This window comes from Micrasema longulum, unplaced genomic scaffold (genome assembly GCF_059751315.1).
Source record: "Micrasema longulum isolate JH-2025_06_02 unplaced genomic scaffold, ASM5975131v1 h1tg001213l, whole genome shotgun sequence".
Taxonomy (NCBI): Eukaryota; Metazoa; Arthropoda; class Insecta; order Trichoptera; family Brachycentridae; genus Micrasema; species Micrasema longulum.
Window position 1 is genome coordinate 96,592 of NW_028278400.1, and position 21,852 is coordinate 118,443.

A 21,852-nucleotide genomic window follows, 5' to 3' on the forward strand; every position below is an offset into this window, starting at 1 on the left:
TTTGAGCATGAAAATCACGGCGTATTCACAAAAAGCCATTCACAAATGGCTCGAGGCTGAAGTTTGCTCATGAATGTAGATTGAGTCACCCGCCCAAACGTCAGATAGACATCATTCTACAAATTGCAAGCCCAGAAATCAAAATTCACCCCCAGATCAAATGAGTTCAAATGCTCACGAATAATATTGCTCTTAATCAGAAAAAACTCTTACGTGCACTTATGTTAGAAAAGGTATTTTGTTTCACGAGTGGTAGAATAGGATTTTTAAAAACCGTTTTTTGGTTAATTCGAATTTTCGTTGGCAAGTTCTGGATTTAATACACAAGAAAATTAAAAAAAAAAAATAATAATATTTTAACAGAGATGGAGAAGCTCTTTGAAAATTTAAACCCTTACGGATCATTTTACAAAAAAATAAAATAAACATTTTTCATTCATACTCTGTTGTTCTAAATAATATTTTTTACATCTTTTAAAAAGTTCGTCCGAGTCTTTTGTTTAGTTTTGTCTGGTAGTTTATTGTGTAATTTCAGTCCCTGGTTTATTAGTCTTGATTGTCCTTATCTTGTTTTAGAAAGTTGTATATGGTATTTGTCTGATATTCTCGTATTATGTCCACGTTGACTACAATTTTTTACAAGTTTTAGTTCTTCGTCTACAATTACATTAGTGGCTAATTAATGGATAAATTTTAATTATTCTAGCTGAAAGAGTTCAGTTATATTTAATTGCTCAGTTTGTTCAAAAAGTTATCTTTTTGCTGTTAGATAGGGAAGGTCTAACTTTAATATTTTTTGTTGTTGTCTTTGCAGTCTGTTTATCTCATTTTGATATCCTGCTCCCCATAGTAGTTGCGTATTACATATTTGAGTTTTTACATAGGCTTCATACATAAGTTTATATATTTATAGTTAAAATGTTTTATTGAAGCTATTCCAATGCAAAACCACAGAAAATAGTCAATAAATAAAGTGAAAATAAATTAACATAATATAAATCACTTTAATATTTTACATGTACAAATATTAACTGTCCGAATGAAATCATTTTTATCTCTCGAAATAAACGAAAACCACTCACGTTTTTTGCATGTAAAAAATATTTTATATTAATTGCGAACCTTAAACAAATCGCTTGTTTCAACAACGTGGATTTCCTCGTATTATTTACACAAACGCAATAGAGTTTTAGTGAAAAATGAGGAGAGCTTACAAAGGCAAAATTGTTACACGTATGCAACTGCACTTCAAGCTTTAATTGGTATGCTTTTGAGATAGATAGCTACGTCTATATGTTATGCATCTGAATATCTCGTACATTTTGTTATTCAGCCTTGTGTGTGCACACCAATGCACACACAAGTACCCACCATGCAGTTAAAATGCATTCGCATATTAACCAAATCACACCAGCTTTAATCTTAAAGAAAATTCTTAGAATGTCCCGTATTAAAAAAAAAACGAACGGGTTTGGATGACTATATTTCAATTGTTTAAATAAAAGAAAAACCGTGTGCTGTTAATTGGCATGGTTAATTTTTTATTTTGTTTTAAAAAAAAGCACTACTCACAATCAGTATGCCGTAGATAAAATAATTTTATCTCATGAATCTCACCCGCATAAATAAAGGTTTCAGCTCACAAGCATCAACAGATGAAAGCATTGAAAGAATATAGATGTTTAAATGCAGCAAATTTCCACCGTCATCACCAAAGTACTTTTGAAACAACCCAAATCTTTACCGGACGCCGAGCTATGAGAAGTTACCTATACAAGTTTAAATCAAGGAATGATGACTATTGTCCATGCAATGATATTTCTTCACAGGGTATCGAACATCTGTTAGTTGAGTGTTTATTTTTCAGTTGACAACGCCATAATATTGAAGCAGAATGCAGGAAAGATGGAATATCCTTGACCGATATCCACACTGTAGTTAAAAGTATTTATAACGCGCCATTGTTTTTGGACTTTGCAACAATGGCTATTGGACTCATAAAGGTAATAAACCAAAATCAGTGATCAAACATCTCATTTCCTAGACAAACAACATTGATTTTTTCCGAGTACCTTAGCCTTGTACATGACACGTAAGGTAAGGCTAAATACAGGGGTCTAAATATATATGTAAAAAAAAAAAAATGTTTTAATATGGGCAGAACGGTGAATGTTACAGAGCCTGTAAAATGGCCACTTAAACCAGCCAATGACTGGTAATAAGCTCTGTAGAGGCCCAGACTTCTAAATTACCTTCTCTCCAATCTTATTCATCTCTCTTGTAATATGTTATTATTTTGCATGTTTTGTTTTTAAATAAGACAAGTAATCTACTTTGTACATATTCAAAGACCATCCTTACCCAAATTTTAAGTCGTGAAATCCGGATACGTGATTCCCCACAAGCATTACTTGCACTGTACGATAAGTAGCAATTGATTCAAGCCTACTTTTTTAATTGTGTTTATATTACCAAAACACGCCCTTACTTGAATTATTATGCGATTTGGTATCGAAAATCATTTATCGAAGTTTTGTGCGGAAGTGGATTGCTTAATCAGATGAAAGAAATTGTAAGCACAAAGCGTATGATTGAAACAGTGCCATCTTTAGGGAATATGGAAGTATAGGCATATGCAGGGCTTATCTTAATACCTGTAACCAAAAAGCCCAAGTTACCAATTTACACATTGTGAAATATTAACTTTTCTGCCTTTGTAAGATGAAGAATACAGTTTTGTGTCTAAAATAGAACTGTTTTCAACTCGTCTGCTGCTCTCAGATAAAAATTATAAATAAAAAAATCGAGTTGAGATAAGTCCGCTTAATTGTGTAGTAGTTGGCGTGTTTGCCTACCAATTTTGAGGTTCTGAGTGATTTCTAGCAGGTTAAACGTGGAATATTTAATCGTAAGATTGTTTTAACTGTAATATTTCATTGTTTTGGACTGTAACCTGAAGCTTAAGACTGATCACCTTACCGTCATGTCAAAGGTGATTAAAATACACTGCATTTATTTTATCAATGCAGCCTTATGCACTACCATCGGACATCTGGAACAGTCGATTATTCCAGACCTTTTACAATTACACGTCGATGCTACGTTTGGAAGCAAATTATGTAGTATTTGAATCATAGGAAATCTTCAAAAATTTGCTACCCAGAACGTATGAGTTTTAATTGAATCCGACATACAAACAACCGTTCTTTGTGACACTGTTAAAAGCACAACTGAGGTCTCTTATCACAAGTTACGGAAGAATTTTATGAGAATTTCTAAAGTCAGCGTTTACAACAAAGTTTACTCAATTATCACAAAGAATTGGTCTGTAAAATTCAGCAATAGAAGGGCGTTGGATCAGTGGCGAATTAAACAGGGCTCCAAACTGCCTTTTTTAACGGTCAAAGCGTAGGTATGGACGAATCTTAGCCGTGCCCCACACGTCGATAAACTTTAGCTGTCTGGCGGTGACGCAACTGCAGAGGCCAAAAAAGCGTCTGTCTTGGGTGACGCCAGTCGCAAGGGAGGGACTACGCGAGATAAATTGGCAATTACTTCATAGTTTGTGTGTCATTTTAAATTTAATATCTTTTTAAGGACATGGAAGAATTAAAGTAATGTCTTATTACAGTGATTAGCCTAGGACCAACGAATTTTTGCAGTGTAGATTAATATTCTACGTCTAGGGCCTCAATTATGAACGCTTTCTTCATCTGCACATATCAAAACGGTATACTTAACTTCTGTACTATCTGTATCTTACCTTGGTATGTTCTACCTACTACAATGAATTACCGCAAAAGTTAGTCCGCGTTCCTTACTTCATTAAAATTGAAAATAATTAGCATTTATATTTTGAATTGGTTTCTGTCATAAAAAGTGCCCACTTCAAAGCGATTTTAAACTCCAATAAATACCCATTCAAGCAAAAAAAACTCGCTTCAACATGATTTTTATATGACTTTTAACCATTGCCAAAACAATATGCATAACAATCGTCTGCATTGATCTACTGAGGTAGTACTGAGCGATTACACGGCCGACTCTCAATACGTTTTCTCAGAAAAATTGTAAAACAGATGGAAAAAATATAATCACTAAACATTTTTTACAGCGGTAACTTTCTAACGCCAAGATACTTTTATGTGTTAGGATAGAACAGAACCTAGCGACGTTTTGTTTTGCATCTAGGCGTTTGTTTTATTAAACTGACAGTTATGTCAGAATTTGATTCAACTTCAAAATTTACTCATTTTTCTCTCATATTTTGAATAGGCTTTTGAGAAAAAAAGTGCCACTTTAGAAAACGTACTTTAAGAAAAATTGATTGATTTGCTGTTTATTTTGTGGAACTCCATATTTAAACTTATAATTAGAAATAAAACATTGATTTGAGTCTACTGAACACTTTATTTTATTTTTACAAATATAAACAAATAATAAAAAAAAAAAAAACGACATTTGTTTGAAAACGCCCTAATAAGGCGAAACAATTGTCACGAAGTTTTTATTTTTATATGTTTATATTTGTAAAAATAAAATAATCTGTTCAGTAGACTCAAATCAGTGTTTGATTTTTAATTATAAGTTTAAGAAAAATTGCTCGGAGGAACAAATTTTTTGAAACGTTTTTTGCGTTGGTAAACGTATCGAGAGGTTGAAGACCCGTCGGTAAATACTGACATACTAACATCAAAACTTGATGGTGGGGGGATCGGTAGTTTATCTTTGTAGTCGGTCGGGAGAATTCTATCTTCAACTATGACGTCATACTGAAGCTATGTAATTTTCGAGGATAGCTATGTGTACCGTGACGTACGCTTTCCCTTGTTTCATACCTACCCAAAACTTGAAAGTCGGTCGGGGGTCGGTATTGCATCTTTGTATTCGCTAGAGGGAATTTATCTTCAACTATACCGTCAAGGTGAAGGTATGACATCATTTTCTTCCAATCATAATCAAGGCCCAGGAATCAAACCTAGGATCGCAAGTATAGTAGACAAACGCGCCGAATACTACACTACGAAACGGCGTTATCTCTACTCGATTAACATAATTATAATTTTCACCCGAGAGCAGCGATCGAGTCTGGGTTCTGGTTATATTTCATAAACAATAATGTATTGTTTATCCGCCCGGAAACTGAAGATAATGACAAAATACGTTTATTTTGCCTTGAGCGGCTAAAAACTTAAAATATATCGTTTAACTGTTATCACCAAATTACCATAGAAAAAGTTCAGAATAAGTTTTTGAGATATGTTAATTTTAAATTAGGAATACGTAATGAATTTCGTAACTATGATTATTTTTTAAATATATTAAATTTGATTAAAATAAGGGACAGGAGAACTATTAATGATTTATTAGTTCTATTTAAAATCGTTAATTCAGTATTGGATAGCCCCGAAATTTTGGCCCTCATTGGTTTTAAAGTACCAGTTAGAGTGACAAGGCTAGTTCAACTTTATCACTGCAACAATCATATCTCAATATATTCTAACAATTCAGTACTGAATCGTCTAAATGCGCTAGGTAATAAACATTCGGATTTAGGTGACATATTTTTATTGAAATTTCTAGCTTATAAACAATTACTTGTAAAACATTTTAGTGTGGAATCAATATTTTAATTATGTTCTTTCTAAGTAAGCATTGAAAAAGTTTTTACTGTAAATACTCCACTGTAAATACTTATGCATGTATGTAATGTAAAAGGTACTTGTACCGTTAATTCCTGAAAAATAAAATAAATAAATAAATAAAATAAAATAAAATTTATGTATATGGGTTTGTCGTTGTCCTACTTTATATTCAGAGTGGAGCACATTCAGGACACCTCTCAGGGAGTATGTAGATATAATAATATATGTAGGATGTATTGTACATCATAAATTCTCCATTTTCTGGGCTTCCTTCTGGACGAGAGTCGGCGCTGAGTGGCGAAGGACCCCCGCCATTTTGTCTAAGGATGTGTGTGATGTTTTTGTCCATTCCTTACACGTGTCGCCACGTTTACCGATAAATATTTCTGTGGCACATAAATCAGCTCTGAACATGTATGCAAATGATGAACGATGGTATTGAAGTCTTACAATTTAACGGTAGGGCAACCCCAAAATTGTATTAAAAAAATACAACGGGGATGGAGAATAGCTTAAAGAAGGGAATATGGAAGTCTAGGCATTTACATGGCTTTTTTTATTATTTATTTATTTTTATTTTTTTGGACCACAACAGGCCAGGAGGCCTAATTACAGTGGTGAATTACATCACAGAGCACCCACGCTTGAGAAAAATCCATTTATGCCGGCTTATGACCGGTCATTGGCTGGTTTATTTATTTAATACTTTATATATAAATATATATATAAATATATATATAAATATATATATATATACAATATATATATACATATAAGGGCGGGCATATTGCCTTAAGGCTTTTTTTCCTACCTATCCAAACCGTTCAGTTTGAGAAAATTACAAATACATGGACATATTGAGTCTTACAATTTTATACAAAAATTAAAAACAAAGATTGACAAAACAAAAATATGTAAAAAATAATTACTTTACTACGAATATGAAAAATCAACACTTTACTATGAAGAAAGGAGAGGGGATGGGAAGGAAAAAAGAAGAATAATTTCAATCTTCACTTAAATGTAAGTAAAGAAGGGGCGTCTCTAACATTAGTGGGTAGATTATTCCACAATCAAGCGGCTACTACTGTGAAAGAGGAAGCAAGAAAATTAGAGCGATTACAGGGTATTAAAAGGGTTCTCTCGTTAAGTGGTCACTTTACATTTTTTTTTTTTTGCACCACAACAGGCCAGAAGGCCTAATTACAGTGGTGAATAACATCACAGGCTTGAGAAAAATCACATTTTAATTTTTGTGTTCTCACCGGGAATCGAACCCGGAACCTTCCGTGTGTGAGTCAAGCGTCTTGACCACTACACCACGGAGGCCGCCTGTGTAAAATTTACCATTTTGCTTATGTTTGAACTTCCATATTTCAACAATTCTTCCATTTGTTGATTTTAATGAAGTTAGAAATTAAAACTTTATCGCTCTGAAGAGATTCATCTGACTGATTTTTTTTACTTACTAAGCAACGCCTAAAAACAATTTTTCAATATTTAAACTTCTCTTTGGACCAGTTGGTTTAATTACAATATTTGAGTTTGTTCAAATGTTTGTTGACAAAAAACTGGATTAACTTAAATTTCTAGACGATATTGTGCGTCATGAAAATATAATCATATTTATTTTTTTAACCGTCAACTTGATTTCAAAATAACTGAGTTTTTTTTTTCAACTAAACACATGCAAAATTGTATTGTTCTGTACATAATAAGAATTTTTAAAAAATAATAATAATAAAGAAAGCAACTTAGTTTTTAATAAATTATTTTTTTTCTTTCTACAGGTTTCAAAGCAACACAAGCTTGTTTATCTTATTAACTTATTAATTATATCTTATTTTATTTAAACAATGTTTACTAAATATTACTTGAATCTAAGGAGCTAATGATTTAGTCTTTTTTTCTTGCAAATATGGAAAGCGTTAAGTGAGATGGGAATCTAAGAAATTAAAAAAGCTATTTATCGCACGGAAAAGATAATAAAAAATTAAATAAACAATATTCTTTTTAATATTATTTATTTTGGTAATGTATCCAAAATAAAACAAGTTTATTGGATTATAATTCTACTTTATTTTTTATAAAATAAACAAAGGGTTTATTGTGACGCGTTTCGTCTTGTTAGGACATTTTCAAACAAACAGAATTATAATCCAATAAACTTGTTTTATTTTGGATACATTACCAAATTAAATATGGAATTCTACCAATTGTCTGCATACACAATGAATATTATTTATGTTCAAAGCATTCATTTTGTGGTCAAACGTTTTGAAAAATGTAAGTAAATATTTCAATTTAACCACTTGCCGACTCTTTATGTTCACCAGTTTTGAGACCTACCCATCTCTTCGTCCGGACACTGACTACACCAACATGCAAATACTAAAATATACTGTAACCTTTACCATCTCCGTAGTATACAAAGTATTTACGAACAAATACATAAATTATATGCAGAGTTACAGGGGATGCAAACACCACCATGTCCGAACATACACTTAAATAAAGTTAATAATATTCAGCGATATGTTTACAGAGGTGGAGATACAAAGTCAGTTTGTGGTTAAATACAAATATTAACTAACATTAATTAGTATTCCTTTAAGTCCACTCCTGTCTAGTTAAAAAGATTTTATCCATCTCACAATACGCTTTCCATCCCGTAAAAATATAAACTCACGATTTCTGGATTATTAATGTGGGACACCCGTGGACAAGGAGGAAGATCAGTGTTTTTTTGTTTGTTGATGCGTTATCAAACTTCTTCTTCCTCCTGGCTGTACATTCCATTTACAGGGTCAGATCTTCTATAGTCCTTAAAATGTAACATGGTTAGAATGACAGTTGTCAGAAAAAGTGACGACATAACTTTGTAGTAACGTCAAAGAAGTTTTTTATATTGACACACAAAAAATCGTTTGTATCTGGTGTGTTAATTTATTTTTTTAATACGATGCAACACAATACAACTAGGTATTAAAATTAATATATCAATGAATAAATTTAAAGTTAATCTAAAGAAATTTTTTGAATTCGTGCAAAAACAATATTCAATTTGAATTAGTATGAATGTATTATTGTTTTATGTTTTTTCTTTAGTTTTCTTTTCTTTTATTTTTCTTTTCATGTACTCGTATTTCAAATTATATAAACACTAATAGATTTTATAAAATGATATAAACTCTTGTAGGTTCAGAGGATGTAGAGGTTATGACAATATTTAAACAATGCTTACCCACATAATTCGCAACCAAATACAGTATTGCTAATCAAAAAAGGAAGCTGTTTTTACATGGGTTCAAAAATTTTTTTGAATTAATTTATGTAAGTATTAGTTTGAACAGTTTTTAGTTTATTAGGGAGACAGTTGTAATTATTTGTTCCTTTGAATATAAAGGCAGAAAAATCAAATCAAATTTCCCGTAGCACTGAACTTTCTCATTGCACAGACGAAAAACTACTCCTACGGGGAAACTGCGAGACGGTTTGTTTGTTGGTGTTGTTCGTTAGATTTTTACTTCTCCGTAGCGCTTTATTAAAATTAACAAGCCCCAGTTAATTTTCGTCTTCAACCTGAAGTCGATGCTTAAGATTCTTCTCGTTAATACTGTAGGCATTCGTGTGTACCATAATACCTCAAATGCCGCAAGCAAATTCATCAAATGTGCGACATTTGCCTAACAATACCCGAGAACAGAAACCACCGATAATACCCGGAGACGTGCTTCAAAATATCAAATACCACGTCACGCCTTCTACCCCCTTGCCTACCTTCATCTTAAGCCCCGGCTCCACCTACTTGATTAATAAGAAAGATAATTAAATAATTATATTCAAGTCACAAAAAGGATACCAAGAGCATTTAATGTTTTAATGCAGGGCGTAACGATTTAAAATATTCATTTTATCCTTAGAGTAATAATACGCCACCACTAAATACAGTCTCCCATCCACCACTCTATGATTATCAACTACAAAACAATTTACAGTTTACAGTAAAACAACGGGTCATTATTATCATTATTATTACAATATATATATATGTATATATAATATAAGAAAGGGTCAACACTGTTCTGGCATTGAGACAACACTATTACGTAGGCAAAAAGGTCCCCATAACCTTTTGCCAGAATCGTGGAAAGACGGGAGTGTTGTCAAGTTGCGGAACGTGTTGACCTCGCTCTTTCAAGACATTGGTCGCAGGGAGTCTGAAAAGTTGATGCATGCCACGGATTGTAGATTCTTACTGGATGTCGAAAATAAAATATGAATATCAATAATAATTCAATAATATATATATATATATAGATGGCAACTATGAAGTTTCACATTAAAAATAAATTGTCTATGTTGTATGACTGTGTATATGTGGTGCGCAAGGGTGTATGTACGCGTGTGTGTATGTACATGTGTATATATATAAATGTGTATGTGTGTATGAATATGTATCAAAATGTGTATACGAGTAAGTTTACATTTTATTAGTCTGTGCTATCTATTAATTTGTTAACTATTATCATATATAATAATTGAATTGCCTAGCTTGGAACGGGGTGTGTACCCATGTTAGCTGGGCAAAGTGAAGAAAAAAAGGTGTAAGTAAATAAAAAAAAAACTTTTACAAAGTGATTTTTGTAATATAATACCGCAAGTGCGCTTAACAAAGTGATTTAATAGATAAAAATACTTAATTGAAACATTTAAATTTGTAATTTTTAATTTTAAGATTTATTCAAATGATTTAAAAAACATGTGTGTTTTAAGTTTTTTTCGAAACATCACATCACTCTAACAGCCTTACATCTCTGCTGGTTGAGCATTCAATGCCATAGGTCCTGCGACCGCAAATGCGCGTTCACCGAATTTAGTGCGCTGTTTACGTAGAAGGATAATAACTTTTCCTCTCGCCATAGACGTAGCTGATCTAAGCATACGACGTCATACGATGTGGAATGCATAGTTCCCTTAGATACTCCGAAGCAGAGTTGTGGAGTGACTTATGCATAAATAAAATTATTATTATATATATTTTATATTGTATATATATATATATATATTTTCTACATTATAAAAATGCACTTAGTGTTATACTTGTTTTACTGTTTAAACTATGATACTCGTACATCGCCTCTGTTACTTTAATATTTTCTAAATTTAAACTTTTTATTTATTGTTAATTTGCTGCATGCCTATGTTATAATTTCTTATTTAATGTTCCTTTATTATTTCTTTATTTTCTGCTGATTTTATTTTATGTATTTATATTTTCTATACTTGTGTGCAGGTGTTTTGTTTCATTATAATTGTTTTTCAATATTATTTTATACTTCGTCAGCCGTCGAAATAAATAAATAAATAAATAAGTGAACATAGTTTGTGTTCCACACTCGGTGGAAAAAAAAAAGAAGCCTGCGTAATTCCGAAAGTAGTGGAGTAATATGACTGAACTTAGAGATTTTAAAAAAAAGTCTCGCGGAGGCATTTAATACAGACTGTACAGGTACTCGGGTTGAGAATTGCAAGTGCAAACTGAAACCGCCCGTCACACGTTTGTTGTTAAACTAAAAACCAAACCAATGATTCGGAACTCTTTTGTTCATATGCTATAGAGCCAAAGGGCTTTTTTTAAAGTGGGAGCGAATTATTATTGAAAGTATTCAACCCTCGCGAGTTATATATATTTTGATGGAAAAAAATCAATATCACTTCTCCTGCTTAATCAACTCTTGTGTTCTTGATCATAGGAAGTATACTTTATTTATTGGTAGTTATTTATTTATTAATATATTTTGGACACAAGTCGTAACTCCATGGGCGTCCTGCGATGAGTTAGAGCTAATGGAGTACTTATAAAATAAATGTTATCGAAAAGAAATATACAAAATAAATTAAACTACCATACACATGAGTATTTAGTAATCGAACGATATAATACATATATGTATATGGTAATTGTAAAAATTGCCAGAAAGTTTTCATTTCCATTACCTCGCCTTAAATCCAGTGTTTAACGTTTCTTTTGGTTTGATCTTCGAGATCTTAAATCGCTCTACCAAAACTTGTTGCATCAGTTTTGGTTTAGGTACTCCTGAGCAAACTTTTGTGGTTTTAGGTACCCCTAAGCAAAGTTATTGTAGTGGTAATAAATAAATGCATGCAAACTAATACAACACAAAGAAGTAAAAAACCTTTTTTCACTACTCGATTTTCATTTTCATTTTGTCATTAGCAAAAATATATTTTATTATTTCATTAACAACAAACATAACTTGTAATTAATTTGTCAATGGTGCAAGTTGACGACACGTGGGACAAAATCACGAGATGGATTATCTGTTTAGCTCTGTAACAGATATATCCTATTACATTACATTACATTTTTACATTTTTTTTGCACCACAACAGGCCAGGAGGCCTAATTACAGTGGTGAATTACATCACAGAGCACCCAGGCTTGAGAAAAATCACATTTTTAATTTTTGTGTTCTCACCGGGAATCGAACCCGGAACCTTCCGTGCGTGAGTCAAGCGTCTTGACCACTACACCACAGAGGCCGCCACCCAGTGCCCAGGTCCAGACATCCCACCTTCAAAAGTTGAATGTAGTTTTTTTCTTCCTTAATATCTCTTAGACTGCTTCTTAATTGATTCATCCTGGGTATATGGAAGTTTATAACTTAGTTGTGAAAAGATTCTCAAAGATATATATTATTTTAAAAATTAAGTTTCGTACCTACTGAGCAAGTCAATAAGAGTTCTATGCATCATGTGAAGCTCTTTTGGGACTAAAATCAGGAGAACTACCACTATTCAGACAATGACTCAATTATTTTTTTGAGTTATTGTCATTTCAGTAGTGCACATTACGCCTTTCTTAATGTTTGGAGAGTCGTTCCTGACAATAGGAAAAGTTTATATATTAGATTGGTTTAAAGCACTCAAGCGAAAGCATACTATATAATGATGGCAGATGTCATTTAAAGAAACGTGTTCTTGTCTGGAGTGCGATGATTGTGCCAACACTGAAACTGCATATTCACGTACTGAGAATCATAAAACTTGAGCGATGGTTTAGATCAACAATTGATGATCACCCCAATTAGTAAATTCGCACAAATTTTCAAAATAATAAATTAGGGTGAAAAAATATTTTAAGTTATTCATTTAATTGGTATGGAGTGGAGTGAAATCAAACCTTAATCAACTCTCTAGCATTAATTAAACATTCATGTCTGTATTCCTATCGATTGCAGCACGAATATTTGTCATATTTGTGGATCCCATTGAAATATTTACCTTCAGCCTACACTTTGATGTGACCTATTTATTATTTATTTTATATTTATTTATAAATTAATACGTTTTATTATATAACATACATTTTTGTACACTTTGCCCAGCTTTTCCCGTTCTAAGCTAGCCAATAACATTTTAAAACATAATAATTTTCAAGTTAAAATAATGAACATACAAATAAAATATAAATTTACTAGCATATCTTTTTTGTTTATTTATTTAACACTTTATATACATATAAAATTTATAAACATAAAGGGGGGGAATATTGCCTCGAGGCAATTTCTTCTTACCTACCCAGCATACACATTTTGATACATACTCATTTATATATATATATATATATATATATATATATATTACATACACACACACACACATATACCTATGCGCATACACATGCATACATACATAAAAGAAACGAAATTTATTTAATATATCCGAAAATTCATTATTGCCTTTTATATTTTTTTCATTGTACTTTATTTTCATACTTTATTTTCAATATCTAGTAAGAATCTCTGATTCGTGGCATGCATCAACCTCTCTGACTCCCTACGACCAATATCATGCAAAAGCGAGGTCAACACTTTCCTCAACTTTACAACACTTCCGCTTTTCCACAATTCTAGCTAAAAATTATGCACCTTCTTGCCAACATGTGTTGCCTCGATGCCATAACAGTGTTGACCCCTTCACTTAGTATCAGATCCCTTTTGGAGTATCTTGTATTATAGTTGTGATTTTTTATCTGAATTTAATTTTAACAGGTTTTCGTCTAGTCATTTTTAATTATTACTCAAGTAATTAATCGCTTTGATATGTGTTTCTGACCAAGTTAAAAATTGTAGCTGTATCATCAACAAATGAAATAATTTGCCCAAGTGACTGCTTGTTACAAAGTTCATTAATATATACCAAGAACAGCAGAGGTCCTAAAGTGCTCCCTTGTGAAACATGAAATGAGAGTAGAGCAGGTTTAATTAAATCAATTTTAACTTTATTATACTTTATTTAACTTTATTAGGCATTTTCAATAACAAAACTGATAACCTAAAAATCAAATTATTTCCTGGATCTGTAAATCGGAAATATTTTAAGCATTCAACTTCCATTCGATTTATGAAAAGGTTTATTTTATGAAATTGCATGAATTTGTTGTTAAACTGTCAGTGCACCATAGAGTTTTAGTCCCAACACTTATGTATGGAATGAAACTGGCAGAGGAAGGATGAAAGCAGAGTAAACGCGTTCAAAATACGATCTCTTAGACGAATGTTTAAGAAATCAATGTATGACAAGGTTACGAATGAAGAAATCGGACGAGATTGTAAATCTCAGTCCAGTATAATTGATAAGATTAAGAAAGAGTTTCTGAAATGGTTTGATAATATAGAGCGAATGGATGACAAAAGAATGATAAAACAGGTATGTATGAATAGCGAGAATAAACGGTAACATGGAACGAGGATGCCCGAGGAAGACGTGGCACGATCCGTTAGTTAAATTTTAAAATTGTTTTTCAAAATATTTTTCTGAGATTTTTTTATAAAAAAATAAGCAATGTTACTAAAAATTTATTTTAGTTCTTAAAATCGTATGAACTAATTAAAAAAAGCATGGTGAAAAAAATAAATTAATAAATAAACTATGATCTTATGTTTGGTCTTGTCAATAACAGACATCACCGAAGTGCATATATGACGAGATGTATAAATGCGGAAGAAGATAGGAATGTATGCCAGAATGGACGTGTGTGGCAGTCCATCCTCTCTGCCTACATCTATGGGGAAGTAGCGTGGTAGTAGAAGTAGTAGTAACATGAATATATCATGAAGTTGAAATGACACTACTTCCTTCACGGTGTATCAAAAACTTCGAGTAAAATAATGGAACCATCCCTAGAAAGCAATGATTGCGTTCAGCTCATATAATGTGTTTTAAAACAGACTTGAAAAACAGCAAAAAATTAAACGTGTTCCTTATTTTGTGTATTTGTATAAATTTAATGAAGTTTTATAAATTAATACAGTTTTCAATGTCCTCATTTCTTGCAATTTTTTTTCATCACCGATCTTACTATGCTTATGTTTTTTAGCAATGACCGTGTAAGGGGTAATGTTATGTTTTTAGTAAAATTTACACATGCCTAAAAATCTAATTAAATTACATAAACATGACAATGTTTCGGGTTTGTCCAAATTTATAAAGACACGAATTGGATTCAACTCCCCGTAGAGAGCTGTTAATATTGACATACTACAACAGAGGTGGAGAATATTTTAGACAAGGGATATAGAAGTCTAGGCATCTACACAGCTTATGACCCATCATTGGCTAGTTATACAGTGTGTAAAGTGACCACTTAACCAGCCAATGACAGGTCATAAGCCTTGTAGATGCTTAGACTTAAATATTTCCTTATCTAAAATGTTTTCCATCTCTTTTGTAGTATGTCGACATAAGCATAGTAAATTTTGACGATATTTTACACTTGCACTGCAGTAATTGTGTTATCTAGAAGTATTTCGAATAAGTAATATTAGTTGATACAGAGAATTTGTTTCCTGAACATATATTTTTTTATGTTTTACCGTTTAAGCTTGTATTTGTAACTTTTATTATTTTAAATGATTTTTATGCTTTTTCGTTCTTTTTAAACTTGTACACAAGTTCATTAGCCAAAAAGTGTACCTTCTACCTACGCTGCTTTTACCGTCAATCCTTTCTTGTAGAATGGCTTATTAATTTATAACGTTTGTGAATTTCAACAAACAATTAAAATAACATAATGAAGCGTATTGAATAATTTATACGTCTCATTTGGTTGTTTCCGCATAGAACATATGAACGGTTAAAATGTCACCGCAAATTCCATTACTAAGAACATGATCAAAAATAAAACAAAATGTTTTTTTTTTAACATGTATTCAAAAACTTTCAAATTTACCTAAGCATACCTGACATTTAAATAATTATTTTGCATCGACACGTATTTTAATGTCACGAGTTAATTGTCAAAAGTCCCTTTAAACATTTCAAGGCCTCTCAAATAACATGTGTCACCTGAGAAATACGGCCTAATTACAGAGTTAAATTAATCATTAGTAATCAACAAATTTTGTACGCAAATAGAAAACGGAAAATATCTCAATTTAATAATAAAAGGAAGTGGGTACATAAAAACAACACTAAGAAAACCAAATAAATGTTCATTCCATCAATCGTTTTACATTTTTGACCATTGTAAGTAAAATCCCAAAAATACATTTATTGAATGACACTGATAAATTTCGTTTCATGATTTTTTATGTCGGAAAAAATAAATGAATATTCAAATAATGATAGGGAAGTTCTGTGGTTTCTTTTATTTGTTAATCGATAAATTTAATAACTATTATTTTTTAATGTATCGAATTTGCTAAAAAATCCAGATTTTGATAAAATCTCAAGTGAACGTAATTTCTTTTATTCACAGTCTGCTTTGAGGAGCTAAATCAAAAGCCATTTTATATTGGTCACAAAATAGTACAAAATCTTAAACGAGTTTTGACTCAGTTTTTTTAACAATAAAATTTATTCCAAATCTTTGGCAATTGTATAAGCTGTTTTACATTGTGCAGTTTCTTGCGAGTAAGCATGCAAATAACAAAGATGTTTTCAACCCCATTACAGATTACGGACAGTTTGACATTTGACCGTTTACAAACTAATAATAAAAAATATATTTAACTGACTTTTAAGGCGTCATTGTTGTAAAAAACCACTTAAAGGGCGCTTTAAAAGTGTATATTTAAACTAACATTCTTACTAAGCTAAAGTGACAAATTATATCTTCTGATTTGAATCTAAACCAAGTCTAAAAACCAAACTATTTAATGACAGTGCCGGGACTGACAATAAGGAACTTCAACCCCCCGGAAAATTGGATAAAAAAAATGTTTTCTTTCGCGCGGTAAAAGTTATAGCATTAAAATGTACGGCAAAGTTTCTTGAAAATGTACAAAAAAATATATACATTAAATAAAAAAACTAACTACGTTGAATGTCGTATCTGATTCATATAAATCAACCAATGATAAGAGAGCTATGAAAGATATCTTGTTTGCTTATCGTAAACAAACCGATCGGCAGAATTGACAGAAAATAAGCGTAAGAGAACCTCTAACGTCACAGGCGGAGTAATTTCAAAAACTTGAATAAATCATAGCGCTGATAATACGATATACAAAATTAAAAAAAATAAAAAATTTTCGCGTAGTTCTATAGTTCATAAATAAATATTTATTTTTTTAATCCACTCACCTTCCTCATGAACAATAAAAGGCTTTGTAGTACCTGCAGTCATTATATTTCATGCTCGATAAAGATACAACAAAATGAAGACAGTAAAACAAATTAGATCGAGGATAAATAAAATGACACAAGCAACAACATATAATCCGTGTCAAAAATTGAAGTTGACTGTTATGACTGTAGTTTGATGAAAGGTAAGGAAATCATACAATTTAGCGATTTTAAAACGCTGATGTTTTTTTTAAATCATGCCATAAAAAACATTGAGTGAATATAATTAAAAATACATTTATTTTCTCAGGTATTTCCAAAGAACAGTAAACTTTAAAGTTTTATACAAGTAAAACAAAATTGCTTTTCGGCCGGCAGATTACTTTTGAAATTTAGACAAAACTTAAACAGGAAAGTCGTTAAAAAAATGTAAATTTTGGTTTATGAAAAAAAAGAACAGTAATTTGAAATATAAGGAATTCTCTTTTATTCTTGAATTCCTAATTTTATTTAACATCAGTAACGTTTTTAAAAAAAAAACATTTTTTTTATGGAATTATGTTTTTTGTCCTTCTTTGAAAGAATAATGTTTTTATGGTAAACATTTTATTTTTTACTTTACGTTCTTAGCAATATTTGAATGCTGTTCATTGGCTGATAGGTAAAAATATTTAAATTTGCAAAAAAAACGTTGTGTCGAAATGAAATATATACTTTCAAAATGTTTTTCCTAGAGAAATCAAAAACCACAATGCCAAAAAAAGTTTAAACTGTATTTTTTTCTGTTATTTATTTATTTATTTATTTTTTCATATATGGCATAAATTACCTTTAACACATATTGAACATAAATAAGAAAAAAAAAGATAAATAAATACATTACAACAAATTATAAAATTGCAAAACTATGACAATAGTAACAAGTAGGTAAATAGACATAAGCAACAAAAAATATTAACGAAATAAATACATAAATATAAAAATTTATATGAAATTATTTATTTAAAGCATAATAAAATTTACAATTAAAGAAAAATGAATCCATTTTTTATTCTTTTAAATGCTTGCATTTCTTTTTAAAAGCATAATTTTTGATAAATTTATTCTTCAATTCACCATCTTCTTAATCATTGGAATATAATATTCTATTTAGAAACTTTGTCTTCATATGAAAACTAATGTTGTGTATAATCAAAATTTCAAAAGACGTAATCTGCTGGTCGAAGATAAATTTTAACCTGTTTTGTTAAGGCTTTAAAGTGTTTAATAAATTGACAAAAAGTCTCGGGGAAGTTAGAAACATCTGCATGTTTTTTTATTCATTTATTTTCAATTTTTATTTGTAATAACCCGCTAAGCCTCTATTTTGGAGGCTTGTCAGCAAGTGAAAAAGTAAGGATGTTGAAAAATATTAAGAAAAATACACTACATCACCCGGACAAATTAACAAAAAAATCTTTGTACGATTTCCTTATATCAACTATCGGGAATCGAACCCGCGACGCCAGTTTCTCAGTTAGCCGTCTAACCAACTACGTCATGGCACCTATCCTCTTAGTGTAATTTGCGTCCCGACAAAGAAATGAACAGGTCTCGTATCCGGTAAACATAGGAAAATTAATAAGTGTTAACAAACAAATATTGACTATCATTTATTGAATGTTTCAATACCAAATTTTTTTTTTGATATATTAATAATATTACTTGTTTTTACATACCAATGTTTAAAAGCAATTTCTGGCAAACCAAAAAAATATGTTAAAATAAATAATAATCAATAAAGGTTTAATTACTCAAAACCAAGAGAAGATTATTCAATTTTCAAAAATGAAAATGATGGAGTTTGTGACGGGTTTGTAAAAATTATAAAAAGATGCCATGGCAGGCATGATGGTAAATATTACAAATTATTTAAAGAAATCAATTAAACCTTTTTGTCGGCCTCGTGGTGTATTGTTCGGTGCATTTTTTTACTATGCAACAGGTCTCGGATTCAATTTCCGACATGGTCAACTTAAAATATTTGTAAAAAAAAGTGTTTTTACACTAGAATATTTCAGTCTCTGGACTGACCACCTGTAACGTAAGACTGATCATCTTACCTTCATGTAACAAAAATGAACAAGATACGGTTTGATTTACCAATGCAGTGCCTTATGCAACATTACATGTGGAAAAATAATGATGATGACTTAAACCTGCCGATTATTATTTACTGGCCATAAGCCGTAGAAATTAATAATGATATTTTTCATCCAAGAGAGGTTCAGCATTTTTGTTAAAATACCTGTAAATAAAAAATAATAATATATTTATTATAAAAAAATATTAACACACCTATATTTTCAACCACTAATTTGTTGTTTTATTAATTTGATTATAATGAATAACGGCAAAGTTAGTGCTTCAAATATACATTTTTTAACATATTTATTCTTTAAATCTTTTCAAAAGATATGAAAACCTGCATTTGACTTTATACTAGACTTAACCATGCAGTTTTGAAAATATTGCAAATTTTTATTACACTTTCTGGCGAAAAATACTCGAAGAAAAATGTTCTAAAAGACACAAGAAGGTTCAAATCTTCCATACGATTTTTCCAAAGTTCTGCTTGTCTGATATTACTTGTACTTTATCATAAGATATGCATACTAGGATTTACAGCAGGTACGAAATTTAAGATAACTTTTAACTCTCACCAGTAAAGGATATAATTCAAAGGAAAAATGTTGAACCTTTCATGATATAAACAATCGTTTTATTATACAAACAGTTATTGGTGAAATTTTATTGTAGATACATTTATTTACTAAATAAGTTTTTTTATATAATATATATCATAACTAATCGACAACACAATTTTAATGAACGTCGAGACAATTCGAGATCTTGGGATACTTTTTGATAACAAACTTAAAATCAACGATCACATTGACCACATTTCAAAGAAAGCGTCCAAAATCTTTGGATTAATTTTGCAAATATCTAAGTCATTCGAAAGCCCGAAAATTGCAATTACATTGTATAAATCATTTGTTTGTAGTTTGCTTGAATTTAATTCTATGATATGGTCTCCAAATTAAAATATTCATATAACGCGAATTTAATCAGTGCAACGTAAATTTTTAAAATCGTTAATATTTAGAGTCAGATCAAATACTTTCATAATCAACTATTATGATCGTCTAGAGTACTTTAATATCTTTAGTTTAGAATTCAGAAGGGTTTTGGCTGGTTTGATATTCTTGCACAAATTAATATATAACTGTATAGATGCCCATGATAACCTTAATGTTCCTCGCCGTAATTTGTGTACCAATCCTGTCTTTGCTACGGTAAATTATAAAACTTACATTGGATTCTTTTCCCCTCTGCCAAGGATCCTCAGAACAATGAACGAAATCTCACTAAACGGGACTGTCGATGTGTTCCTACAGCAAGGGCAGGCATTTAAGAAGCAAGCGGTGTTGTCTCTCCTGACTCGCGATGTCACACTTGCTATTTCCATCTAGATTATGTTATATACATACATAATACATACCTCTTCTTAATTATACACTTTGTTAATATAAGTAGATTTTAAGAATGTTTAGATTGAGTATTATTCATGAATGAATTATTCACAAATAAAATATATTTGGGTTTACTTAAGCCTGTTGATTGGCTAAAAAAAATAAAAATAACTGCATTTCTCAAATATTTGGGATCTTAAATATTTAAGACCAGCTTAGTTATAACAGCTTTGGGACTAATGTGTCCAGGAAGACGAAAAATACTGTTGTGCATGTGAAATAGAACCAGAACCCTGGCTGAGTCTTTTTGATTCGAGTGGAGATATGTCCGCTGCTAGTTTAGTAATTGGCGTATTCGACTACCATGCTTGAGGAACTGGGTTCAATTCATACCATTCTGGAAGTGAAATGGTTTTTTTAAAGGTTACTTTAAACTTTAATATATTACTGTTCGTAAAGCAGTCTGATCACCTAACCTAGTTGTAATCGTTGATCGGATACACTGTATTTTTTGTGTCAATACAGTGCCCTATGCATCACTGGCTATGGATAGGGAAGTGATGCCGATATAATAAGTGTTGCTTTCGTTACTTGATTATGTATATATTTAACGCAGCACAGTTTAAATTTATTTATTTTATTTTTAGCTCTCCGCTGCAAACGGAAGCTGAGTCTAATTGACTGTTATAATATCTAACATTAAAAAAAAATAAAAAAAACATACTTAACCTACCATCATAATACACAACCTAAACACCACATTTAACACACATCACTCCACCCTTCTTATTCCCATGAATTATCTTATCACCATTCTGCCGATGACCCTTTCGGGTGAATGGTGAAGTTACACAGTTTGTAAAGTGGCCACTTAAACCAGCCAATGACAGGTCATAAGCCCTGTAAATGCCTAGCCTCCCATATTCCCTTCTCAAAAATGTTTCTCCTCTGTGTTGCAACAAATTTAAATATATTATGAAGATTGAAAAATATAACTTTGAATATACCATGTTTTATCAAGCGAAAATTTAATCTTTTTTTTTTTAAATATGCTTTCTTTGTAACATTGATCATTTTTCAAATTTAATTATAAACAA